At 47.8% G+C, this 27,271-nt stretch overlaps 1 protein-coding gene and 1 non-coding gene across 3 annotated transcripts in view; both read left to right on the forward strand.

Annotated features, from left to right (window-relative positions):
- LOC128332777 (uncharacterized) overlaps positions 1 to 27,271 on the forward strand; it is a 162,693-nt gene that overhangs the window by 121,444 nt on the left and 13,978 nt on the right. The gene's annotated exons all lie outside the window — the stretch shown is intronic.
- On the forward strand, positions 7,624 to 7,694 carry TRNAA-AGC (transfer RNA alanine (anticodon AGC)). The gene has a single exon. It is a non-coding gene; the product is annotated as a tRNA-Ala (tRNA).

Raw genomic sequence — 27,271 nt, forward strand, 5'->3', positions numbered from 1 at the left:
AAGCAGTCTCCCTCATGCAGTGGTAGGCTTTCCTTTGCTGGAGGTTTTCAAAGAGAGGCTGGACAGGCATCTGTCAGAGCTGCTGTAGCAGTTTCCTGCACGGAGTAGGGGAATGAAGAACTCTAAGGTACCTTCCAGCTCTGACATTCTATGATCCTGTGATTCCATGGGAGTTGTACATAGGAACATAGGAAGCTGTCTTATACCAAGCCGGACCATTGGTCTGCTTAGCTCACTATTGTCTATACGTGTTGGAGATGGAGTTCCAGTGCATCGACCTTTTGCACCAACTAACCTAATGGCAACTAGGGGCATTGGGATCAGAGGGAGCTAGTCAGGGTCTCCTCACCAGTCTCTGCTTGCCTCTACTCTATGAACCCTGCTTTGACTCCTCAGGTACCTCCTGTGTTGAGTCAATCTTCTTTGTTTCCTCCTAGAGAGATGATGGAGACATATCCCCCTCTCTCTCCCTGATTGATTGATTGATTGATTGATTAAGTGCTGTCAAGTCAGTGTCGACTCTTAGCGACCACATAGATAGATTCTCTCCAGGATGATCTGTCTTCAACTTGGCCTTTAAGGTCTCTCAGTGGTGCATCCATTGCTGTCGTGATCAGGTCCATCCACCTTGCTGCTGGCCATTTTCTTCTCTTGCCTTCAGCTTTCCCCAGCATTATGGACTTCTCAAGGGAGCTGGGTTTTCCCATAATGTGTCCAAAGTATGATAGTTTGAGCCTGGTCATTTGTGCCTTGAGTGAAAATTCTGGATTGGTTTGTTCTGTGATCCATTTGTTTATTTTCCTGGCTGTCCATGGTATCCTCAAAAGTCTTCTCCAGCACCAAAGTTCAAAAGTGTCAATACTTTTTCTATCTTGCTTCTTAAAAATCCAGCTTTTGCATCCACAGAGTGTCACGGGGAAAACAATTGTCCAAACTATTCTAATCTCTGTAGGTATAGACACGTCATGGCATCTAAATATCTTTCCCAAGGCCTTTATTACAACCCTGCCAAGTGCTAGTTGAATAAATGATGATGATGATGATGATGATGATGATGATGATGATGATGCTTAGTACCGCAAGACCAGCTCTCCTTCTCAAACAACTTCTGGGAATCCAAATTTAAGAAGAATTTAAGAACGCACCTAACTTGGATGCTCTCTGCCCTGAAACTTCCCACGTGGACAGTTTGGTGTATTAGCATCATTTTCGGTATTGTGGGCCGCCTCCCCCTCTTCAGATTGCAAGTAAGATTTCATTCATTCATTCATTCATTCATTCATTCATTTGATTTTTATACCACCCTTCCAAAAATGGCTCAGGGTGGTTTACACAGAGGAATAATAAATAACTAAATAAGATGGATCCCTGTCCCCGAAGGGCTCACAATCTAAAAAGAAACATAAGATAGACACCAGCAAAAGTCACTGGAGGGATGCTGTGCTGGGGATGGAGAGGGCCATTTACTCTCCCCCTGCTAAATAAAGAGAATCACCACGTTAAAAGGTGCCTCTTTGCCTAGTTAGCAGGGTATTGCTCATGCTCTTCCCCAGGGGAAAAAACCACACATTTATTCTATGCAGAAACCACATGCTTTTTAAAAAACAAAAACAAGTTTTACCACAAGCAAGCATTGTGTAAGACTATGTGTAAGACAAATCATATGATATTTATTTAGATTGCCTTCCTGCCTTCCTACTGTCCACCACCCTCTTGCCATTTTAAGCAAATCCAGACTCACAGTTTCATCAAAAATGTCCAGGTGTTCAGTTTTAAACATTTCCCCCCTCCGTTTCAAAACACTTAGGACTTCACTGTGAATATAGGAACTTAGGAACATCGGAAGCTGCTCTATATTGAGTCAGGCCCTTGCTCCATCTAGCTCAGTATTGTCTACACAGACTGGCAGCAGCTTTTCCAAGGTTTCAGGCAAGGGTTTCTCTCAGCCCTAAAATCTTGTCCTAAAAAATAATAATAATAATCTTGTCCTGTCTTGGAGATGCTGCCAGGGAGGGAATGTGGAACCTTCTGCATGCAGTTTTCAAACATGATTCCCTAAAGGAGCATTTTATTGTCCCTTGGACTGTGTTAGGGATGGGGCTGTATTTCAGTGGTAGAGTATCAGCTTAAAGATGCTGAAGGTCCCAGGTTCAATCCCTGGCATCTACAGGGAGAGCTGGGGAAAACTCTTGCCTGAAACTCTGGAGTGCCACTGCCAGACAGAACAGACAATATTGAGATAGATTGGGGTTCCCAACAGGGGGTACTAGTACCCCTAGGGGTACTTCAAAGGCTATCGGAAGAGCCAGCGTGGTGTAGTGGTTAGAGTGCTGGACTAGGACCGGGGAGACTTGAGTTCAAATCCCCATTCAGCCAGGAGACTAGCTGGGTGACTCTGGGCCAGTCGCTTCTCCCTCAGCCTAACTTACTTCACAGGGTTGTTGCGAAGAGAAACTTAAGTATGTAGTACACTGCTTTGGGCTCCTTGGAGGAAGAGAAGGATATAAATGTTAATCATCATCATCATCATCATCATCATCATTATTATTATTTATTATTATTATTACAAGACAGGTCTCACCAGAGGAGCCAGACAAAGAGTGCCTCTCCCGTCAACAATATGGTGAGACGTAACTTTAATAAATTTATACCGGATTGGTCGTCGCCCGGGTCAACAAGGACCGCGCCAGGTGCTATAGTCCCTGGACATCTGGGGGCAAGTGGGCTACAGGACACAGGATCTTCAGTTGAGCAACCAGGGCTGGAGACAGCAAAGCTACTGGAAGAAACGTCGCTTAACCGAAAAAAATATACAAAAAATGCCCACAAGGAAATAATGATCTGCTATTACAAGTCTAGTCCAACTTGAAGAGGTTATTTAAAAAGAATGTACCAAATTTGGAAAGAGAAGCATCCAGATACAGAAATAATAGAAAAAAGGCTAGCAGACCAGAGAAGATTCAGAATAAGAAATAAAGTATTCACAGGAGTTGAGCTGGAAGAACTGCAAAGAGCAACACAGGCTCAAGATATGGAAGAAGAATTACCACCAACTGAAGCAGTTGCTCAGGCACAGATGGAGGAGGTGTTGGAAATAGAGGATACCACCGTTGCTGAAGTATTTCAAAATCAAAACCAGGCAACCTCCCCTTTGCCTTCACCTCAAAAACCCAAATGCCGTTTAACAGAAAAGCAAGAAGAACTAAAGCAAAAAATAACTGAGCACATGAAGCAAACAACCACCAGGGTTCGACTTCCCGCTCTAAAAACAGTTGCCAAAAAACAACTTGCTCAGGCATTAAAAGATGTCAATGCTGCACTTGCAGAAATAACAACCAATAATTTGCAAGAAACAAACCAACTCCTGTACAGTGCAGCAACAATAACAACACAAGAGCTCGGATAGAAGATCAGTGGACCTGTCAAAAAAGAAAGCAGTACATCACCTAAATGGAAGATTTGATTAGAAAATACAATCTCCAGGCTTAGATCAGATGCTAGTAAATTGAAAGATATGACAGACAAGAAGCTGAAGAAAGAAAACACCAAACAGTATCTGATCCAAAAATACCACCTAGATTCAAGGAAAATTAGAGAAGTCCTGGAAATAATAAAGCAGCAAATAACAGCAGTATCAAAGAAGATTATCCTTAAGGAACTGGGCACTGGGGAACGGGTTTCTCATCCTTATTGGCTCTGCTAGGGCTACCATCACCCTGTGACTGGCCAAAGTCAGTCTACCAAAGTCAGTCTACCAGTCTAGTCCAAAGTCAGTCTACCATCACCCTGTGACTGGCCAAAGTCAGTCTACCAAAGTCAGTCTACCAATCTAGTCCAAAGTCAGGCTACCTTCACCCTGTGACTGGCCAAAGATAGTGACTGGCTAAAGTTCAGCCACTCCTCAGCAGAAATGTCCCATCTTCTCCTGGAACAGGCTTGCTGGAAACCCTCCTTGCCACATCCCCTGCTACTGTGGGCAGCCTCGGATCTGTCTCGTCCTCACGACTTGCAGTTTCCTTCTGGCTGCAAGAACTGAAGACTCTTTGCAAGCCAGGGCAAGGAAGTCGCCCGTACATCTGCTTCTCTCTGCCTCGTGCATAAACCAGGTCTGCTAAGAAATAAGGCCAGCCTCTTCTCCTGAGGTGGCTTTGCTGTGTGTCTTTGCTAAGACTTTGTGGTGGGGTTAAAACTGTCGCAATGCTCTCATCTAGACAACACAAGGCTGGGAGATAGGAACAGAGGAAGCTGCCTTCTACCGAGTCAGACCCTTGGTCCCTCTAGCTCAGTATTGCCTACACAGACTGGCAGCAGCTTCTCCAAGTTTGCAGGCAGGAGTCTCTCCCTGCCTGATCACATGTAGTCGGGGAGAGACTACATGTAGTCTTCCTTCCAAATGCAAACCAGGGTGGACCCTGCTTATCAAAGGGAACAATTTGTGCTTGCTACCACAAAACCAGCTCTCCTCCTTCTCCTGTATTGTAGCTGTTTTGTGCCAGCAGCAGGGGGGCGGGGTGGGGGAAATAAGGTATGTAACCGTGGTTAAGGAACCAACTCCCCTCCTTAGAACGTTGATTCCTATGGAAAAATGGGTTCTGAGTTAAGACGTTCTGTGACTGAAGACATAGTTTTCAGGAAGCAATTGTGTCATAAGTCTGAGGACTTCCTGTAGCACATTGCATAGCCTTCACAAGCTGCAACTGTGTGCACTCCCAACTTAGGAGAAGAAACCCAATGGAACAGGAGGTCTCTCAAACTGGGGTCCCTAGATGTTGTTGGACTGCAGCTCCCATCATCCCCTGCAACAATGGCTCCTGCTAAATTCAGCGGTGGAGCCTCCTCTCAGATGTCAGTGTGAGTGCCACTCAAAATCACGTTGTCTGCACTTTGGCACCTGGGCCAAAGTTTGCCTGCCCTTGGTCCATTGGAATAAGAAATGTAGTGATAATAGGTTCATTCACACATTATGTTCAACACTGTAGAACGTGTGTACAGTGTACACAGGTACAGATCTGTACACAGGTATAGTCATTCACATGTTATGTTGATTGCAGGTACAGCAGTATACTTCCAATCTGTACCCTGCATTTGAAGGGCCTGCATTCAGGTTCACTTTAAAAATGAACTCAGGTATAGCCATTCACACAAACACATGTACGAGTGTACAGACATCTATCTGTACACTCATGGAGCATAGTGTCTGAACTGGGCTGTTTGACCCTATTCCTTTTCTCTCTCTTGTATAATGGTGTGTGTATGTGTGTATATAAAAACTATGATAAAAATATCTGTAACACACTTTGCTTGCCAGATCCTAAGCATATTCCTAAGCAGGATCCTAAGCATATTGAAAAGCTTTCTCAGCTTTTAAAAAAAGTCTGTTTTAATTTTATGGTTGATTTTAAACTGTTGATTTGTTTTAACTTTTATATGTGCTTTAATTGTTTTATGTTAACCTCCCAGAGACAAATGTTTGGTGAATAAACATAAATAATAGCAATAGCAATAGCAATAGCACTTACATTTATATACCGCTCTATAGCTGGAAGCTCTCTAAGCGGTTTACAATAATTTAGCATATTGCCCCCCAACATTCTGGGTACTCATAAACATAAACATAAATAAATAAATATTTGATCAGAAGTAAGAGTCATGGAGTTTGATGGAACATGATTCCCTAGAAAGAGTGCACAGGAGTGCAGTAGGGATGGACCCGGACCGGTCCGGAAGCCATTGAAAAGGCCTCCGGACCGGTCCGGACCAGTCCGGACCTGGGTGGTTCGGATTGGGGGGGTCGCTTTAAGAGCGGTGGGAGGATTTACTTACCCCTCCCACCCCTTTCCCACTTGCCGCTGTAAACATACGAGTAATTGGGCCGCCCCTTCCCCAACGTTACTTGCAAATCCTCCCAGGAGTGCATTGCGTGCACATGTCACAGAGACGAGCGCGCGCTTCACGTCACTGTGATGTGCACGCAGGCGCGCAATGCACTCCTGGGAGGTTTTGCAAGTAACGTCGGGGAAGGGGCGGCAGGGAGGTATCCTGCCGCCCCAATTACTCGTATGTTTACGGCGGCAAGCGGGAAAGCGGCAGGAGGGGTAAGTTAACCCTCCAGCCACTCTTAAAGTGACCCCACCCCACCCCAGTGCCAGACCACAGTTGGCGGTTCCGTCCACACCCCTAGAGTGCAGTAACCTCTGGCAGGCATCAAAACAAACTTCACAAATAGTAACCCAATAAAGCCCATTACTGTCAGTAGGACAAATGACCAGGCTTGGTTAAATGGCAAAAGCCTGGGACTCAGGCTAGCAGCAGGACTAATCACTAAGGCATTTCAGCTCTTGGAAGAGAATTTTAGCCATACAGTCAACATAATTCTCCGCCTTGGGCAGCAACTGCTTCAGTCACCCACCTGTTTGTTCAGCTAATAACCCGATGGCCATAGAATTAAACAATGGAAGGATGGCCCTACCTAATACTGACCTGGTAGCAAAATATCGATCAAAGCAGAGAGAAAGAACAGCCAACGGACTGAGAATGTCTGTTCAGATTTCATTTTGCATGCCAGCCTGCACTGATTCTTTTTTTTTAGGGGGGTGCAAGTGATGTCCCCACCACTATGCATGCAAATGCACCTCCGAAGCTTACATTTCTAGTTCTTGCTGATTGATAAGTGCCGTCAAGTCGGTGTCAACTCTTAGCAACCACATAGATTCTTTCCAGGATAATCTGCCTTCAACTTGGCCTTTTAGGTCTCTCAGTGGTGCATTCACTGCTGTCGTAATCACAGGGGTGTAACTTTAATAGGGCAGGGGGAGACAGTGTTTGGGGCCCCACTGCCTTGGGGACCCCCTCCCCCAGAGGCAAGTCACATGACTGGGAAATGCATTAAATGACTTGCATCATCCACAATTTACAAAAACTTTAAAAATATAATTTAGGATGATGTTCTATAGTGCCACATAGGAGAGAGGGAGAGAGAGAGAGAGAGAGAGAGAGAGAGAGAGAGAGAGAGAGAGAGAGATGCTTTTTGTTACCACTGTTCAGCTTCATTTAAGATTTCTTTACTTCATGAGCTGAGCTTCAGTGAGTGGGGGGCATTTTAAAATCTTGTCTCTGGGCCCACTCCAACCTTGCTATGCCCCTGCGTAATCGAGTCCATCCACCTTGCTGCTGGGCGTCCTCTTAGTTCTTGCCGGTATGTATGTATGTAAGCAAGCATGGGGGTACATCAAGATGAACCAGCCTGAATCCTGCAACTGGAACTTGGGACCATGAATCCCTTTTAAAGAATCAAGCCAGGAGTGTATAGAAATCCAAAGGGTCACTCACCACGCTGCTGAAAATATTGGAGAGTCTGTGTGGCTGAGTGGCTTGGACGGGGCGGTCCTACCATGAAGCAAGGTGACGTAGTCATCTCAGGGAGCAGATTGTTGGGACAATTGCTGTAGCTCAGCGGTAGAGCATTGGATTTACATGCAGAAGGTCCCAGGTTCAACCCACGGCATCTTCAGGTAACGCTGGGAAAGACTTCTGCCTGAAACCCTGGAGAACTGCTGCCAGCCAGTGTTGAGCTAGATGGGCCAATGGCCTGATTTGGTAGAAGGCAACTTCCTTGGAAATGGTGCTGCTGTAGCTTAGTGGTAGAGCATCTGCTTAGCATGCGGGAGGTCCTGGTTCAATCCCTGGCAGCATCTCCAGGCAGGGTTGGGAAAGACCCCAACATGAAACCCTGGAGAGATGCTGCCAAGCAGTGTAGACAATATTGAGCTGGGGGGGGGGCAATAGTCTCAGTAGACAGCAGCTTCCTAGGGGATGAGGCCTCTCTGGGCTCCCCGCAGTCTGGCATCTGCAGCTGGAAGCATCAGCAGCTGCCAGACGATTTAAAAAACAGGGTTAAGGGAACACTCGCTCCCTTAACCTTGTTTTAAAGGGTGGCTACTTAGGCGGGTTTGCCACAGTGGTGCCACCAAGAAGACATCTTGGGGGATGAAGAGGCTGGTTTTAGAATGGGGCGCTCAACTATGGATCATTCCTTAGTGCTACGCCATCTTATTGAGAACATAAGAACAGCCCTGCTGGATCAGGCCCAAGGCCCATCTAGTCCAGCATCCTGATTCACACAGTGGCCCATCAGATGCCGCTGGAAGCCTACAGGCAGGAGGTGAGGACATGCCCTCTCTCCTGCTGTTACTCCCCTGCAACTGGTATTCAGAGGCATCCTGCCTCTGAGGCTGGAGGTGGCCTATAGTATAGCCCTCCAGCTAGTAGCCATTGATAGACCTCTCCTCCATGAAGTTATCCAAACCCCTCTTAAAGCCATCCAGTATAGCAGTAAGCCCAAGTGCTCTTTGTATGTGGCCTTTGTAGATTTCAAATCAGCGCTAGATTCAATTTCGAGGCCAAGGTTGTGGGGAAAACTCAGGGATATCAACACTGATAGGCAATTACTTCTTCTCATTCAAAAGCTTTATGAGAACACCAACGTCAGGGTGAGAGGTAACCCCGAGGCTCACTTTCACACCCAATAACTTCCAGCAAAGGAGTCAAACAAGGGTGCAGGTTGGCACCCTCTCTGTTTAACCTGCATATAAACACCTTAGCCAAAAATCTCTCAGATCCAGGGTTACATCTGCCAGACATCGCGGGGGTAAAAATCCCAATTTTGCTGTAAGCGGATGCTGATGCTATTATCTCTCAAACCCCAGTAGATCTTAGGAGGGCTCTTAAGCTCCTGGCCAATTACTGTAAGGATAACCACCTGGTTATTAATTTTCAGAAATCTAAGGTGATGGTCCTTGCCAAGAAGCCTAAGAATTTTAATTGGTCAATCAAGGGCCATCGGATTGAACAGGTTAACAGTTTTAAATATTTGGGTGTGGTTTTTCATGCCACAGGGTCATGGAAGGCCCATGTGGATTACACTGCCCAACAGGTACATCAGCCATTCTGATATTTTTCTGCTCCAAAGGAGAAGTTATTTCTGCTGCACTAAATCTGTTCATTGCCAAACCACTGGCTCAATGTCTGTAGGGTGAACAACTGGGCCACTATTCCAGCTACAGAACACTGCAGATTGTCCAGTCTAAGTTTATAAGAGCTGTATTCTGGGCTCCCAGATGTATTTCTAATGCTGCACTAAGGTAGAAATGGGTTTTCAAAGGGTGGAATCCAAAGCATGAGTTTCAATTTTCAACTACTGTCTCAAGATCAACTTTCCCCTTTGGGGCTGATTCCCCTTGTACTGGCCGACAGGTTTCAGTCTTCCTGGATACAAGCACTGCTAGCAAAACTCTCATCACTTGGCATCTAAATTCTAAAGAATTCTAAAGAAATATCTGTCACTATTAGGATAGAATCAGGCCAAGAAGATTCTCAAACAGTGGATCTTGGACATTGAGCATCAAAATGACCTGGGTATCATCCTGCAGACCACAAGAGGACATCTTGGCAATCACAGCCAGGAACCAGCCAGTGATTTATTGTTACTCTCTCTACCCAGCCACCAGAGAGTGTTCTTCAGAGCAAGAGATGATGCCTTACCATTGGCAGTTTTAAATGGGAACCCCACTTCTGCACCCGCCCCCCAGTTACAATCTCTAACCATTTTTATAATGACTGAATAGGGCTGGTGTCTCTACATATTTAAAGAAATCAGCTGTAGAGGAATTCAGATCACCAACACTGGAAAAGAAGCTTGACTGACCCCTCCCTGCCATCTTCCCAATGGAAAGGGCTGCTACTTGCCCTGTTGTGGAAAATGTACATCATCTTGTCTAGGTTGATCTTCAGACATGGATCATGTTCTGCACAGGGCGAGGTTCTGTAGTTCAGAAGACCCACAGGTCCTGTAGTTCAGGAGGAGACGTATAGCACAGTCAACAGAGCAGGAGGTCAAAGGCCTGTCGTCAATACACAGCACTTCTCAGGAGCAAGCAAAGGGCATATTCAGGGGAGCTGAGGATCAGGAACCAGGAGGCTTTTCAGACAGCAGGCTTTTCCGTGGCTTTACCACGAGGCTTTACTGTGAGTTCAGGGCATAACCGATACTCCAACGCAAAAAGAAAAGATTTTTTTAACCCCAGACATAAATCAGGCTAGGTTCCAATATTGAGGGGAAAACCCGTATCATGTGTGAAGTGTTCTCTGAAACATTTCATGGACTTAGGGGCAAATCTGGCCAACATGTGAATGCACACCCACACCCTCCCAAAGTTAAGTCACGGTAAAGTCTGATAAATCTCCTGGACAAGCAAAGTACAACCAGGTTGCTTCAGCAACTCATACTGCAAACTGAGCTCTTATATAGCCCTGCTGCTGGGTATAAGCCTAGACTCCACCCACAATCCCGGAGACAATGAGGCGGGTCTCATGATCAGTGAGACCCGTTTTAGATTATACTGCGGGGAGAGCGGGCTAAGCCCACTCTCCCCACAGACGATCGGGGCAGCAGCCCTGGGCGGCCGGATCGGCCACCCACACAATTGCCGGCTCCGTGATGGAGCTGGCGGGGGCTGGGGGGAGCGGGGGCCGATCGCTCCCTGAAAGCTCCAGCATACCCTGCGTGAGCGCGCAGGGCATGCTGGTGAGAACCCCGGAGCCGGGAGGCGGCTTTTCGCCTCCCCTCTGGGGGTCTCCTCGTGAGTAGCCACAGCACGGAGCTGCATGTGGCTACTCACGGCCAGATAGCCCAGGTTTGCGGAGCACTCACTCCGCAAACCCGGGCTAAGAGGAGGGCCACCAAAGCGGGTTACCTGCTGGAGAACCACCGGGCTCGCAGCCAAGGCCGGTGGTTCTTACGATCGGGGAAAATCGGGCTAGGCTTTCCTAGCCCGATTCTTCCCGATTGTGAGAATAGCCCCAATGGCTAGTTAAAGGGCTGAGCCCTATTTCTTAATCGCAGACTCCTACGGATCAGTCTCTGCAGGAGGGTCAACGTCCTCCTCCGAACTGTAGTAAAGGGTGCTCTGAGGTGTCCTCAGAGCAAGGTGACGCTTCAGTTTCCTCATCCTCAGAACTCTCAGCAATAGGTCCAGATATGGCTGGGGATACAGAAGGTTCCCCGAGGGTAGCTTTGGGGCCAGGGCGCTTTCCAGATTATACCCTGCAATGGGGACACGGTGTATCTATGAAGTGTGCTTCCCCACTTCCTGTGTTGCGACACCGCAGTCCCTACGCTGACAGCAGGGTGCCGTTCACATTTCCAATGCCTTGTTTAGAATTGAATCGATGCGATTTAGTGCTGTGATGTTATATATCCAGCGTAAAAAAGTTGCTGTTTTTTTGGGTTGTTCGTTTGCATTACACTGCTCCCCCTGCTGGGTGCTTTGCTATTTACGTTTTGAATGGGATTTGCCTGAAGGGAAGCATTGTGCCACTGTTGAGCGGCTAACCTGGAAAGCGCCCAGGTTGTGCAGGTATCTCCTGGAAACCAGGAACCTTGTCCTCAGAGCTCTCCCTCCCCAGACCAACCTGGTGTGGCAATAGGTCCTGGTCCATGGCACAGGGTGAGTTTGGGCCAGTCACTCTCTGCTGTCCAGTAGTGGCTTGTCCGAATGAACCAGGGTGCTTTCCAGATTACATGCTCTACAGTGGTTGGGGTGGTGTAAAATGCTTCGGCTTGGCACGATCGCATTGGAAACGTAAAGAAATGGTGTAAGCCGTTTGTTGCATAGTCCATGGAACAATGCCCCCCCCCAGGCGGAACCGTTCATACTGTGTGCTGCAACCCACCCACCCCAAAAGAAACTGCACTGGCAGCTGCAGAGTTGCAATCCACTGTTGAGGAGTTTGCATCTCCTTTTTGCTTTCTGAAAGAGAGACGCATGTGCACACAATCAAACGTTCAAGCACACACATGGTTCAACTTCGCCCCCAAGGATGCGTCTTTCTTTCCTCTCTCTCTCTCTCTCTGGCTGTGGCACATGTAAAGCAAGAGCCCCCCCCCCTTAGCATTATTATTGTTATTAGCTTTATTAGAACTGTGCGCAAAAACGGGCGAGAAAAAGGGATGCAAATGCACTCGGGGAGGGGGGCGGGGAAGGCTGTGCCACAGAACTTGCTTGCAAGCTCACAGTGGGGGGGGGACTTCTGTGCACAAACCTTCTTATTGTGGCTGCTGCCTTCAGGAACAATGGGACAGCCAAGCAGGAGGAGGGCAGCCCCCGGCGGTCTCCACGTTTTTGCTGCTGTAGGGAGCACATTTCCAGCCTTGCCAGAACGTTGGCTTTCTTTTGCAGACCGCATGGAGAAAAAAATCAAGGTGTAAAGTTCTTCACAACCCCATCGAAAAAAAGAAAAGAAATAAATTTCTAAAACGGAAAGGAGCTTTATATTGATAAATCACCATCCACGCAGATGTAACCATCCTCACCACACCACTTACAATGCCGAAACAGAATTGTGACCCTCTTAAAATGGAAAAATTACAGCTATTTTTTTTTTTTTTTTTGCAAAGGACATACAACGTTATTGCATTAAATTACAGCGATAAAATCCAGAATAAGGCATCAGAAATGTGAGCGGCACCCTACTGACAGCGTAGGGACTGCGGTGTCGCAACACAGGAAGTGGGGAAGCACACTTCGCAGGTATGTTGTGACCCTGTTGCAGGGGCTAATCTGGAAAGTGCCCAGAGGGGGCACCAAAGGAGGCAGCTGCCTGCAGGCTGGCCATTCATCAGGTAGAGATGCGTGGTTGACCAGCCTGCAGTAGCACAGATCCCGGGTGGGGGAGGAGAGAGAGAAGAACGACCCGAGCTGTCTCCTTTGGCGCCCCCTGGCTTGTTAGGAAAGGCCACTACTGCTGCTGCCCCAAATGGACTTACTCTGTCTCAGGAAAGAGCCAGGCCTGGCTGATTCTCACTGGATCCCTTCTAGCATTTTCATTGTATGACCTTTTTATGAATCATCCAAGGCCTCTATTCATGTTCCTCCCCTGAAACTAGACAGGGCCATGATTGGGCTTTGAGTCACCAGGAAGCTTTTCACATGGGGCTTTTGAAGCCCTCTAACTTGCATCTCCTCTGGAATGGAGGGGATGCATTCATATATCGGCTAGATTTACCCTGAAGTCCCTGTGAGTTATCAGGGAGCAGTTCACACACAATTCAGGTTTTTCACTGCACATTAGAGTGTAGCCCGATTTATATCCAGGGTTAAAAAAACCCCACTATTTGCGCCAGTTTTTTTTGAAAACTGCGAGTTCGCAGTAAAGTCCCCCCGTAAACTTGTGGTAAAGCCTGCTTTGTGTAAAAGTCCCAGGTTGGATTAAACATCAACTACATTTCCTGCATTCCTGATTGGTCAATGCTCCTCTCTGAAGTCTCCCAGGCAAGTTCTGACTTGTGTTATGCTCTGTCAGTAAAACTGTGCTTTCTGAGAAACTGCTCGTGAAACGTACCTCAAGGCAGCATTGTAAACGTGTAACATTTCTCCCCCCTGTTGTTCTTTTTACTGCAATTTACATTTTTGATATTTTACTCCTCTTGTTTCTAGATACCCAAACAATTCTGTTGAGTTTTATATACTTCTCTCTGATAAACACACCGATGATGTCTCGTATCAGGTGTCCATTTTGTGTATGGCTGCGATTAAGTTCCGCACATAGTGTGCTAGAAATGGTTAATTTAGGTTTTTTAGTTTGTATGTAATAGTGTTTAGCAATAGCAATAGCACTTACATTTATATACCGCTCTATAGCCGGAGCTCTCTAAGCGGTTTACAATGATTTAGCATATTGCCCCCAACATTCTGGGTACTCATTTTACCGACCTCGGAAGGATGGAAGGCTGAGTCAACCTTGAGCCCCTGGTCAGGATCGAACTTGTAACCTTCTGGTTACAGGGCGGCAGTTTTACCACTGCGCCACCAGGGGCTCTTTACACAGTCTATGTACCAATATTTACTCCTAAGGTTCTTCTTTTTATTTGGGTTTGGATTGAAATGTGTAGAACTGATCAGTGATTATAATAAATGAAACTGAACTGAACTGATTAATCCCTTCCACACATTGTTTCCATGAGCAGGAAAGGGTGGGATCACGGTGGTCTGATTTTGCCTTCAGTCTCACCTTCACTCATCTGAAGGTCAGAACAGAGCAAGGGTTAGGGATGTGCACGGAACTGGTTCGGAGGCCCTTTATGAGCCTCCGAACCGGTTCGAACTGCGAGTGGTTTGCCGGTTTGCTGGCGGGGGGGTGCATCTTCAAGGGCAGGGGAGGGTGCACTTACCCCTCCCTCCACTTTCCCCCCACCGGCATTCCATTTTTAAAAAGTCCATCGGGCTGGCAGCGTACCTTCCTGCCACCCGGTTGCCCCCTTTACCAGAAGTAACCGGAAGTATCCGATGCACCTGCATGCGTTGGGCACGGGCGTGCATCGGGCATGCATGTGCACGCGATGTGCACGCGCTCATGCCTGGCATGCACAGGCATGTTGGATCATTCTGGTTACTTCCGGTAAAGGGGGCAATGGGGCAGTGGAGAGGTATGCTGCCACCCCGATGCACTTTTTAAAAAATGGACCGCTGGTGGGGGGGAAAGCGGAGGGAGGGGTAAGTGCACCCTCCTCCACCCTTAAAGGTGCACCCCCTGCCTTCGAACCACCCCTGCCCGGTTCCGTGCACATCCCTAGCAGGGGTTCCTTCCCAACGAGGGTACTAGAATCCCAGTGGCACTTGAAGGTGGGGTACTCACAGCCCCCCTGCCCCCCTATGGTGCAACTGCACTATTCATCCCCATCTGAGGATCGTCGACTTGAACCCAACACATCCTAAGCGATGTGTCTGCTGCAGAAGGGGAAGGAGGAGGGTGAAGACCCTTCTCCTCTGCTCCTGACTGGCTGGCTATGAGCTGGAGCTCAGCTTATTCAATACAATACAATACAACGGATACTTATATACTGTTTTGCAACTGAAGTTTCCAAAGCGGTTTACATAGAGATAGATGAATGAATGAATGAAAATCCCTCCCCTCAGCCTGACTGACAGGCTCCAGAAAATTAGCACTGGATACTCCCATTGAAATTAGGAAGGTAGGAAGCTGCCTATCAGAACATTGGTCCATCTAGCTCAGTACTGTCCACACAGACTGGCAGTGGCTTCTCCAAGGTTGCAGGAAGGAGACTTTCTCTGTAAACCTGCCCCACAAGTAAACCTGTCCCATCAATTGCAATGAGACTGTTTATTTGAGTAATTTATTCTAATGTATGAAGAGGTTTGCTTACATCCAGTGAATACGGCTAAAGGAATTACAACGGCATACTTCCTTAAGTACTCTTCTGACCGACTCCCTCACGTGCCTATGTGGCATAAAACCAGTTTGATCAGAACTCATATCAACTGTAATGAGCGCATTTCATTGTGTGCTAATACAGCCATGGATATTTTGGCATCTTAATTTAAAAATGCAGTGCTTTTATATCAGAACTCATATCAACTGTAATGAGCGCATTTCATTGTGTGCTAATACAGCCATGGATATTTTGGCATCTTAATTTAAAAATGCAGGACACCAATCTGATTGCAGCCGTTGCAGGTAACCTCATGTAGAATACATTGCAGTTGTCTAGCAGGATTGTGACCAGGGCAGAAGAAGCTTGTTACATTCTGTCTAGCAGTCCATTGTGTTTTTGTTGATCAGACGTTTGTCCCAGTGGAGATCCTGTAGAGAGTGAAAAAGAAAAGAGGTGAGAAAGAAAAGGGGAAGGAAGGAGAAGCGAAAATGGAGTTGTTTCTGGAATAAAGGCTTAGTTAAACAAACATACGGTGACTTTGTATTTATGAGGGGAGCAGCTATAAAACAAGATGGGGGCTATTTCCACGAGCAGTAAAAATCGGGCGAGGAGAGCCTAGCCCGATTTTTGCTGCTCGTGTAAACCACCGAGCTCGCAGGCGAGCCTGGTGGCTTACAAGCGGTTAGCCGGTTAGCCGGCTTAAGTAGCCAGCGCTCCGCAAACCCGGTTTTTTAAATCATGAGTAGCCGGGGTGCAGCTCCGCACCATGGCTACTCATGAGGAGACCCCCAACCGGGAGGCTCAAAAGCAGCCTCCCGGCTCGGGGGTCTCTCCAGTATGCCCTGCATGCCCGCACAGGGCATACTGGAGCTTCCAGCGGCCGCACGGCCCCCAATCATCCCAGTCGTGTCCCCCCGGCTCCATCACAGAGCTGGCAGTCATGTGGGAGGCCGATCCGGCTGCCCAGGGCTGCCGCCCTGCTCATCTGTGGGGAGAGCGGGCTTAGCCTGCTCTCCCTGCTACACTGGACAAAGTGGGTCTCACTGATCGTGAGACCTGCCTCATGGTTGCAAGATCTTGAGGTCATTTACACAATCAAAAACTGTGTTCTACCCCGTTTTGGGAGCTCTGTGTGTGCTCCCAGTTTTCGGTTGTGTGGAAGCAAAGTAGCAGGGAAAACCTGGATAGAAGTGATTGTGTGGAATCAAGGTTGGAGGAATAGCTACCCAAGTTTTCCTCTTCCCCTGCTTCCACACAACCGAAAATTGGGAGCACACACAGCTCCTAATCCTGGGTAGGACACAGTTTTTGATTGTGTGAATCACCTCATTGTGTAGTATTCACAACTCCAGGCAGACACAGAGCTCTTAACAAAGCATTTTCCTGGAGCAACAAACATACCAAGTAAAGATAGCAGATACAACAGTTTGGCAGATTCAACATACCCCATTAGAGTGAAACCTATCTACAGAGTCACTACACAATTCAATCATATCTAACAATTGTGGTTGGATCTTCTTTTTCCAAGAAAGGCTGCAGCTGGCAACCCAAAGGCACTCCTGGGCGCTTTCCAGGCTAGCTGCTCAACAGCAGCAAAATGCCTCCGTTCAGGCAAGTCGCATTCAAAATGTAAACAGCAGGGGGAGCAGGCTCACGGAAACTAACAACCCGAAAAAACAGCAACTTTTTAACACTGGATATGCAACTCCATAGCACTATAGCATAGTGATTAAATTTGAAACAAGGCATTGGAAATGTGAATGGCACCCTGCTGTCCACGTAGGGACGGTGGTATCACAACACAGGAAGTGTGGCAACCAACTTCTGCGATACGATGTGACCCCATTGCAGGGCCTAATCTGGAAAGCACCCTGGCTACGGCCACTGCCTAACCCTACACAAGAAAGCTGGATCTAAGAGCACCACCTCCTGGTTCAAAAGAGTGGGACAGCAGAATGCACAACACCCAATGCTGCCACTTTGATCAAAATTGGAGCTCTCAGAGCTGCTTAAAAATAAAAATAAAAATAAACCATTGAGAGTTCTGATGATCACCAATCTCCTGTATTAGTACATGAGCTGGCTGGGGTGATTGGTACCGTCTGGGATTGGGCTAAGCAGACTCGGTCCTCCAGCTGTTGTTGAACTACAACTCCCAGCTCCACCAGCTACAATACATTGTGGCTGGGAACGATGGGAGTTGTAGTTCAATAGCAGCTGGAGGACCATGTTTGCCCACTGAATATCTAGGGGCGGGGGCGAATGCTCATTGAGATTTGGGACAAGGTCTAGAGAAGGAAAATAGGTAATAGCATTGCATGACTTTAGCTTTCATAGGGACATAGGAAGCTGCTTTCTACCGAGTCAGATCATTGGTCCATCTAGCTCAGTATTGTCTACCCAGATTGGCAGTGGCTTCCCCAAGATTGCAGGCAGGAGTCTCTCTCAGTCCTGTCTTGGAGAAGCTACAGAGGGAACTTGGAACCTTTTGCATGCAAGCATGCAGATGCTCTTCCCAGAGCGGCCCCCAAATCCTACAATGCTCACATGTAGTCTCCCATCCAAATGAAAACCAGGATAGACCCTGCTTAGCAAAGGGGACAAATCATGATTGCTACCACAAGACCAGCTCTCCACCAGTGTGTGCTCATGCTTTGATTGTCCTGACCATTGAGCCTGCTGTGGCCACATTTGCAATGGAGTTCTGAAAGTTTTTAGAAGTTTTTTAAAAACACAAAAGCTCATTCAAAATTTCATCAATGTTCTTAGACGAATGGAAATGGAAATGGGCAGGACTGTCCTCCAAAGTCCACTCCATGGAGAGAGGACAACACGTTGTTCATTGTTACCTTGACCCTTTGCTCCGTGCAGAAATGAGTGCAATTTTACCCTGAGGGTTTGGGGGTAGGGATAAAGAAGCAGGGTGATGCTGAGACAGAGAAAGCTGTCAGTGCAGCAATACCATCACCCATTCTTCATCTCAGGGGGATCACTAGGAGCATTTGTCCCCTGAGATGGTGAAGTAAAGTTGTGCCCAATGGTGGGTTACCGCATAGGCAGTATAGGCCAACTGCCTATGGCACCAAATCTTGGGGAGAAGCATCTTGGAGGGGAACTTAATTCTCCCCCCCCCCAACCTTTAAAAATGATGCTGTGTAGCAGCAGAGGCTTCACCCGCCTCCTAAACTATCACAGGAGATTGGCAGCAGCTTCTCCAAGGTTGCAGGCAGGAATCTCTCTCAGCCCTATCTTGGAGATGCTGCCAGGGAGGGAACTTGGAACCTAGATACTCTTCCCAGAGCGGCTCTATCCTCTGAGGGGAATATCTTACAATGCTCACACTCCTGCTTAGCTAAGGGTACAAGTACAAGGGTAGAACCCAAACCCCATAGGATCCTATGGAAGAGAAACACTGAACACAGAAACATAGAAAGTTGCCTTCTACTGAGTCAGACTACTGGTCCATCTATCTCAGTATTGTCTTCACAGACTGGCAGTGGCTTCTCCAAGGTTGCAGGCAGGAATCTTTCTCAGCCCTATCTTGAAGAAGCCAGAGAGGGAACTTGGAACCTAGATGCTCTTCCCAGAGCAGCTCCATCCCCTGAGGGGAATCTCTTCCAGTGCTCACACTTCGAGTCTCCCATTCATATGCAACCAGGGCAGACCCTGCTTAGCTCAGGGGACACGTCATGCTTGCTACCACCAGACCAGCTCTCCTCCTACAAGACCAGCAATTTCATCGCCCACTCTGTGTCATTTGCAAGGGGGCTTGAATATAGAGCTCTCTCCCCGCCATCCTCCAGTGCCCGACCTCACCTCCTGTGATGGTTTAGGAGGTGGACGGAGCCTCTGCCTCTGCACAGCAATATTTTTTAAAGGTAAAAAACGGAATGAAGCTTTCCTCCCCACCAAGCCCCCTTACCCTTGTCCCTGGGGTAGCAAATCTTTGGTTGCGCCCTCGTCAAGTCAGAGTTGACTCCTGGCAACCACAGAGCCAGGCTGATGGCCAAAATGGGTGGGCCTGGCTGATGGATTAGCTCAGGCCCCACACCCTCCTTAATCTTGCTCTGTGCTTGGTTTCATCACTGCCATGACCTCACATGACGAATTCTTGCTCTCTTGCACTCAGCTGGCTTTCTGGGTCACTCGAGGAAGCGGCTGTTACCTTTGGCCCAGCCCCGGCCTTTGACTGACTCATGTCCACCTCAGCGTCCTCACCTGCCTCTGAGCCGCATCCTGATCCAGCGAGTCAGCAAGCCCTTTGCTCAGCGGACGAGCACAGGCTTTGCGTGGAGAAGGTCTCTGGCTCACTCCACCGGCAGTGGCTCTCCCAGGATTCAGGCACGATCCTTTCCCAGCCATGCTGGGAGTGTTAAGAGTTTTTAATTATTTAGCAAAGCACCACGAGGGAGCTGCCCACTCCAGTTACTCCAGAGTAGGGCAGAGTTTCGCTGTTGCAGTTACCTTAAGAATACACATGGAGATTGTCGTGCAATCTAAACTAAATGGGTTTATTGGTTAGGTACTTTTGAGATAGGAAAGACCTATCCTATCTATCAGCCACGTAATGAAGAGGGAGGGAGGGAGGGAGAGATGTGTCCATCTTCTCTCTAGGAGGAAAGGAAGAGTGCTGATGCAGCACAGGAAGTACCTGAGGAGTCAAGGCAGGGGCCATAGAGTAGAGGCAAGCAGGGACAGGTAAGGAGACCCTCACTAGCTACCTCTACTCCCAATTCCCCTAATGGTCATTAGTATAGTCAGTGCAGAAGGTCGATATACTGGAACTCCAACAGGAAGCTGTTTCCAGGGATTGAACCTGGGACCGTCAGTGTGCAAGTCCTATGGTGAGCTACTGTCAGGGCATCCTAAAACAAATGACAGGGAATGCCCTCTGGAATGCAGTGGTTCCCAACGGCCATTCGGAAATCCCATGCATTCCCATGGCCATTTGGAGGGAACCAGGGCGTTTCAGTGGGCATTCCCTGTCATTTGTTTTAGTACCTTCCCTAGACCAGTGGACATTCCCAGCTACAATTTATTGTGGCTGGGGGGTGATGGGAGTTGTAGTTCAGCAAAATCTGGAGGAACCCTGGTTGGGGAACCACTGCCCTAGATGCTACATGATGAGATGCATGATGACCGCCTAGTGGACTGGGAACATAGGAAGCTGCCTTATACCAGGTGAGACCATTGGTCCATCTAGCTACACTGACTGGCAGCGGCTCTTCAAGGTTGCAGGCAGGAGTCTTTCTCAGCTCTCTCTGGAGATGCTGCCAGGGACAGAACTTGGGACCTTCTGCATATACTGTAGCACTGAGCTACGGCCCCATCCCCTGGGATCTTGGAGAGCCGCTGCCAGTCAGAGCAGGGAGTTCTGGGCTAGCTGGACCAATGGTCTGACTGGGAGCCAAACTAGACATGGCAGTGGCAGATCAGTCTCTCTACATGCAGGTCTCACTCTCACACAGTCACGTAAGAACTAGGAGGAGGGAATCTGATTAAAGTGCTGAATCATCACCTGTCTATGCCTTTCCTCTCCATAAACTGTTGTTTTCAAACTTTCTACTAGGGATGTACACAAAACGAGTTATGCAGGCTTGGTTCAAATTTGAACTGGATTTGAGTGTACCCATCCCGGCCATTTTGTGCCCATTTGAACACACAAGACCAGCCAAGTTTGACCCTGGACCTGTCAAGCCAAGCCGGCTTGAACCCAGCCAGCTCTCACACCCCTGCTTTCTATCCTCTGGAAACTTGTCCTCATCACTGTAAAGGCAAAGTGTGCCGTGAAGTCGGTTTTGACTCCCGGTGACCACAGAGCCCTGTGGTTGTCTTGGGTAGAATACAGGAGGGGTTGACCATTGCCTCCTCTGAAGTATGAGATGATGCCTTTCAGCATCTTCCTATATAGGGAAAACATAATTGCGGGGATTTGAACCGCCAACATCTGGCTTGATAATCAACTCATTTCTCTGCTGCACAATTAAGTGGCTTCCTCATCACTGTATCTCCTCACAAACTAATTCTTTCTTTCTTTCTTTCTTTCTTTCTTTCTTTCTTTCTTTCTTTCTTTCTTTCTCATATTTCATATTTTGTTATTTTCATATGTTTAATATAAATATTACATACATATTTATTTATTTATTTTAGCACATTTATATACTATACTGCTGCTGCTGCTACTACAACTACTACAAATATTTATATTCAGGGGGTCATACATGCTGCTGATCACAGAAGTGCTGGCCATCATGGGGATGGTGTTTCCTTGTGCAGACAATTGCCACTGTAACTGTGAGCAGCCAGATCACAGTTCTAAAGCTCTCCATGGCTTCCTTTTTGGCCATGACAGACTCTAGAGGACACTAAGGGGGGTGGGAGTTGATGATTTACACCACTTTCTTATATTACTTTCTTGTAGTGACTATGTGCTATCATTATGTTGAAAACCTTGCTATCTCCTGTGCTGTAAGGACATGGACCTCACATGCTTGCTCTCCGGTCATTTCCCAGAGCATTTACCTGCAAGTCTGCACCTATCCCCAAGTTACTGGTCCCTTTGTGCTCTAAGACATTAAGCTAGCCCAAGATTTACCTGCTAAGTTTGTAGACACTTGTATTTAAGCAAAGTGATTGTTCATGACTTGTCATTGCTATCGCTTTCCACAAGCTGATAATCCATTAATCACCATAAGCACCTGGTTCCACAATGGAAGACTGTTATTGATACTTTATTTGGGATAAAAACAATGTTGCTTGCTATAAGTTATATGATCTTTATATGTAAACCTTGCTGCTATGTCTAAAACTTTTTATCTATATCAAATCAGAATTATACTAATTATGTTTGTAGCTCTAGGATATTATATGCAATGTATCTAGTTTTATTGCCATATGTACAGCCCATTCAGCACCTATATGTCCCAAATCCTTTAGCTACACAAAACACAGAACTATATTTCCAAGATTAGGAGTTGATGTGTTAGAAAGAGCTATTATTAATATTTCCAAACAGTTAGGACTTTCATTTAACTAATATGGAGAGCCTATTGAGTTATGGGCAAAGAAGATAATTCTAATTATAGTATGTATTTTCCTTTTATTGATAATCACATGTTGCTGCTTATAATGCATTCTAGCTTGAATCCAAATGTTTATGAGAACCTTTCAACCTTGCCATAATGTAAGACCCATACATACAGCTGTACCTTTACAAGCCCATATATCCTGAAGATTCAGGATGATCCAGTGTTTCAGGGGGGAATTGATGTCTTTTAGAAAACCAAAGTAACTCCATTTTACTTAGAAAACCTCAGTCTGACTAAAAGTAACCCCAGCCCAGCTCAGGCCCATCACAGCCTCTCATGATCAACGTCGTTATCTCTCTCCACTAAATTGTATCTAAGGAAACTTGGTTCTCACAGGATTCTCACTGTTCTTTGCTTACAATTAAGAAAACAGGATGTAACCAAATAAGGAGTAATCACCAGATGAAGAATGAATCATTCGCATGCGTACTAGATACTTAGCCCACCATTTTATTGCCACGTATACTATGTCTAGGGTGTCAGCATCATTCAGATTGTTTGTATAAATGTAAGATGCACCTATAACCAATTTGTATTCAGTGCAGAGCCAAAGCCCACTGGATACCTTGCTAATCTGCAGTAGCAATAAACACCTCAAAAGAGATTCCCACTGTGTCTGTTTGATTGGCTAAAAGGCGGACCCAGGGACGAACCAAATTCACATCACTGTTGTCCCCCTCCATGTGTGATCAGGGATGGACTTCAGTCTTTTTCCTGCAGGGTTGCCAACCTTTTTGCTAGCCTGGCTCCTGTGCCTTGAAAAAGAGCTTGACAGTCCAAAATTAAGCAGATGAAGCTTTTGCTGCAATGGAAATGAAGAGATGGGGAAATCTTCATCGGTTTAATTTCTATATGCCAGGTTTCCTCTAAAAGCATAAGAGCAGGAGCAGGTAGAGAGTTGGCAACCCTGCTTGCTGGTGCCTCGTGGCCAGCATTGGGCATGGGAGTTCCGCCATCCTTGTGTACATTCAAACATGGCGGTTGCTGGGGGGGGGGTCCAAGCCGGGAGTGTTTACCGGTCGTGACGGATCCTGATGGGGCTGGAGGTTCCGCTGCTGCCTTCAGTCTCTCTGGACTCGACCGTTGGCAGGAAGACTTTCTGGCCTCTCCTGCTGCTAACAGCAAATTTCCATCCAATTTGGATCGTGAAGGGAGCGCAGAACATGGCCTCAGGCAAGGAGTCCAGAGTGAGTGTCCACCGCCCTGCCCCAAATAGTTTCAATGTTTTTTGGGCGGGGGAGACCCCCAGGGGTTGGATTTGGGTCCAGGTGGAGACATTTAGGAAGCGACACTGTCCTGGCCCCTCTGGGCTGACCTTGTAGGGCAGGAAGGGAGTGGCCCAGTTCACCTTCACGGTATCCTCATGGAGCAGCAGCCCTCCATGGATGGCTCAGAGCTCCATCAGCCCCCTCCCTCCTCCAGGACCACATCCAGCGAGGAACGTGCAGAGTGGAGCCACCTGCACAGAGGAAGGGAAGGGGTTCCTGGCCTCTCTGAGCTCTCTGCAGTTCCCCCCTTCAGAGGGGCAGGATGGCCATATTAGGGAGTGAAGAAAACAACACTGGCCTTTCTTGGGTAAAAGAAATGAAATGTTGAGGTGGGGGGGGGGATGGAGGGAAGATAGAAATGGCAGGATCTGCCAAGTGGCACTTATGTGGAGGATGAGAATTGCCCCCTCTTGATGTAGCCTGGCTCCTCTGCTTTGAGCAAAAGCTTGAGCAGATTGAGCAGGTGAAGCCATTCCTAGCCCAAAGAAATGGGAAACTGTTTCACCAGCTTAAGACCTGCATGTCAGGCATCTGCTGAAGTCACAGGAGCAGGACCAGGTAAAGAGTTGGCAACCCAGCCTACTGGTTCCTCGTGCCCACCACTGGGCCTGGGAGTTCCACCATCCTTGTGTACATTCAAACATGGCGGTTGCTGGAGGGGGGAGTCCCTGGCTGGGTGTGTTTACCGGTTGCAACGGATCCTGATGGGGCTGGAGGTTCCACTGTTGCCATCAAACTCTCTGGACTCGACCGTTGAAAGGAAGACTTTCTGGCCTCTCCTGCTGCTCACGGCCAATTTCCATCCCATTTTGGCCGTGAGGGAGTGCAGAAAATGGCCTCGGGCAAGGAGTCCAGAGTGAGTGTCCACTGTCCTGCCCCAAATAGGTTCAATGTTTGGTGGGGGTAGGTGAGACCCAGAGGGGTTGGATTTGGGTCCAGGTGGAGACATTTAGGAAGCAACACTGTCCTGGCCCCTTTGGGCTGAACAAGGTGGGCGTGAACGAACTGGCCCAGCGCACCTTCACAAGGTCTTCATGGAGCACCAGCCCCCCCATGGATGGCTCAGAGCTCCGCCAGCCCCCTCCCTCCTCCAGGACCTCTTCCAGCGAGAAAGCACAAAGTGGAGCCACCCGCACAGAACAGGGGAAAGAGTTCCTGGCCTCTCCGTGCTCCCTGCAGCTTCCCCCTTCAGAGGGGCAGGATGGCCATATGAGGGACTTGAAGAACATAACACTGGTCCTTCTTGGTATTTGAGCATGACTGGAATGGATGGTGAAAAGAGCCCAAACTCGGGAGCACTTTCAGCATCCAGCAACACCACTGCAGCGAGGCTCCCCCTCTCTCTTCCTCTTTGGATAGATGGTGATGACCTCCATTTTTTGGAAGGCTTCTTCCTCTGTAGCTTTGCATGGGATTATATGAGTTCTATTGTTTGTTAGCCACTTCATTATTTTTAAATTAAAAGGAAGATATCAATTTAATGGAATGTGGGGGGGGGGGAGGAAGGAGGATAGAAATGGCGAATTCTGCCAAGTGGGAGTTGCCGGTTCTGTAGAGGATGGGAATTGCCCCCTCTTGTTGAAGGGGGTGGGGGGAGACCCCCAGGGGTTGGATTTGGGTCAAGGTGGAGACATTTAGGAAGTGAGACTGTCCTGGCCCCTTTGGGCTGACCCTGGTGGGCAGGAAGGGACTGGCCCAGCCCATCTTCACAGGGTCTTTATGGAGCAGCAGCCCCCCTTCGATGGGTCAGAGCTTTGTCAGCCCCCTCCCTCCTCCAGGACCTCATCCAGAGAGGAAGTGCAGAGTGGAGCCACCTGCACAGAGGAAGGGAAGGAGCTCCTGGCCTCTCCGAGATCCCTGCAGCTTCCCCCTTCAGTGGGGCAGGATGGCCATATTAAAGGACAGGAAAGATTGTGCTGTTGGTCAGTGTCGACTCCTGGTGCCCACAGAGCCCTGTGGTTATCTTTGCTAGAATACAGGAGGGGTTGACCATTGCCATCTCCTGTGCAGTCTGAGATGAGGCCTTTCAGCACCTTCCTTGATTGCTGCTGCCCGATATAGGAGTTTACCATTGTTTGGGAAACACACCAGAAGGGATTCGAACCAACAGCCTCTTGCTCTCTAGGCAAGTTGCTTCCCTGCTTCGCCATTAGGTGGCTTTAAAAAAATATTTGTCATTCTTGGGAGATGGAGATGCCTGGATTGGATGCTCAAAAGCCTGTTTTAAAACAGTTACACTGGCTGCCAATTTTTTCCCGGGCAAAATACAAAGTTCTGGTTATTACCTTTAAAGCTCTGAACGGCTTGGGTCCAAGATCTTTTAGAGAGCGCCTTCTTTTATATGATCCCCACCGCACATTAAGGTCATCTGGGGAGGTCCATCTCCAGTTGTCACCGGTTCGTTTGGTGATGACTCAAAGGCGGGCCTTCTCTGTAGCTGCTCCTGGACTGTGGAATGCACTCCCAGCGGAAATTCGTAATCTTGATTCTTTACTGTCCTTCAAGAGAGCCTGGCCTTTCAGGGTTTTTAATCAGTTTTAATTGTTTTAATACCTGGTTTTCAGGGTTTTAATTGTTTTGATAGTTTAATTGTTTTTTAAGTTGTTTTAAATTGGTATTTATATTTGTATCTCTGTTTTAATTGTTTTTAATGTTTTCTGTTTTAATTGTAAACCGCCCTGAGCCATTTCGGAAGGGCGGTATATAAATGAAATAAATAAATAAATAAATAAATAAAAGGGGTCAGGCTCGGGAAAATTTTAAGTCTCAAGCAACACCCCTGCAGAGAGGCGCTCTCCCTCCCTCCCTCCCTCCCTCCCTCCCGCTTTGGATTGATGGTGATGATGACCTTGTTTTGAAAGGCTTCTTCCTCAGTAGCTTAGAATGAAATAATACAAGTTTTATTGCTTGTAAGCCTCTTTGATATTTTTAAACTAAAAGTAGGATATAAAAGAAATGAAATGTTGTGGAGGAGGTTGGAGGGAAGATAGAAATGGCAAGATCTGCCAAGTGACACTTATGTGGAGGATGGGAATTGCCCCCTCTCGATGAAGGGGGTGGGGGTGGGGAGACCCCCAGGGGTTGGATTTGGGTCAAGGTGGAGACATTTAGGAAGTGAGACTGTCCTGGCCCCTCTGGGCTGACCTTGTAGGGCAGGAAGGGACTGGCCCAGACCATCTTCACGGGGTCTTCATGGAGTAGCAGCCCCCCATCGATGGGTCAGAGTCCCATCAGCCCCCTCCCTCCTCCAGGACCTCATCCAGCGAGGAACTGCAGAGTGGAGCCACCTGCACAGAGGAAGGGAAGGGGTTCCTGGTCTTTCCGAGATCCCTGCAGCTTCCCCCTTCAGAGGGGCAGGATGGCCATATGAGGGAGTGAAGAAAACAACACTGGTCATTCTTCAGTAAAAGAAATGAAATGTTGAGGAGGGGGATGGAGGGAGGACCGAAAGGGCCATTTCTGCCAAGGGGGAGTCGCAGGTTCTATGGAAGAAGGGAATTGCCCCCTCTTGATGTGGCCTGGCTCCTCTGCTCTGAGCAAAAGCTTGACCAGCTTAGCCCAAAGAGATGGGAAATGCATCACCAGCTTGATATCTGCATGCCAGCCTTCTGCTGAAGTCACAGGAGCAGGATTAGTGAGAGAGTTGGCAACCCTGCCTGCTGGTGGTGCCCCATGCCAACCACGGG

The sequence above is a fragment of the Hemicordylus capensis genome, chromosome 7 (assembly GCF_027244095.1).
Source record: "Hemicordylus capensis ecotype Gifberg chromosome 7, rHemCap1.1.pri, whole genome shotgun sequence".
In the NCBI taxonomy this organism is placed as follows: Eukaryota; Metazoa; Chordata; class Lepidosauria; order Squamata; family Cordylidae; genus Hemicordylus; species Hemicordylus capensis.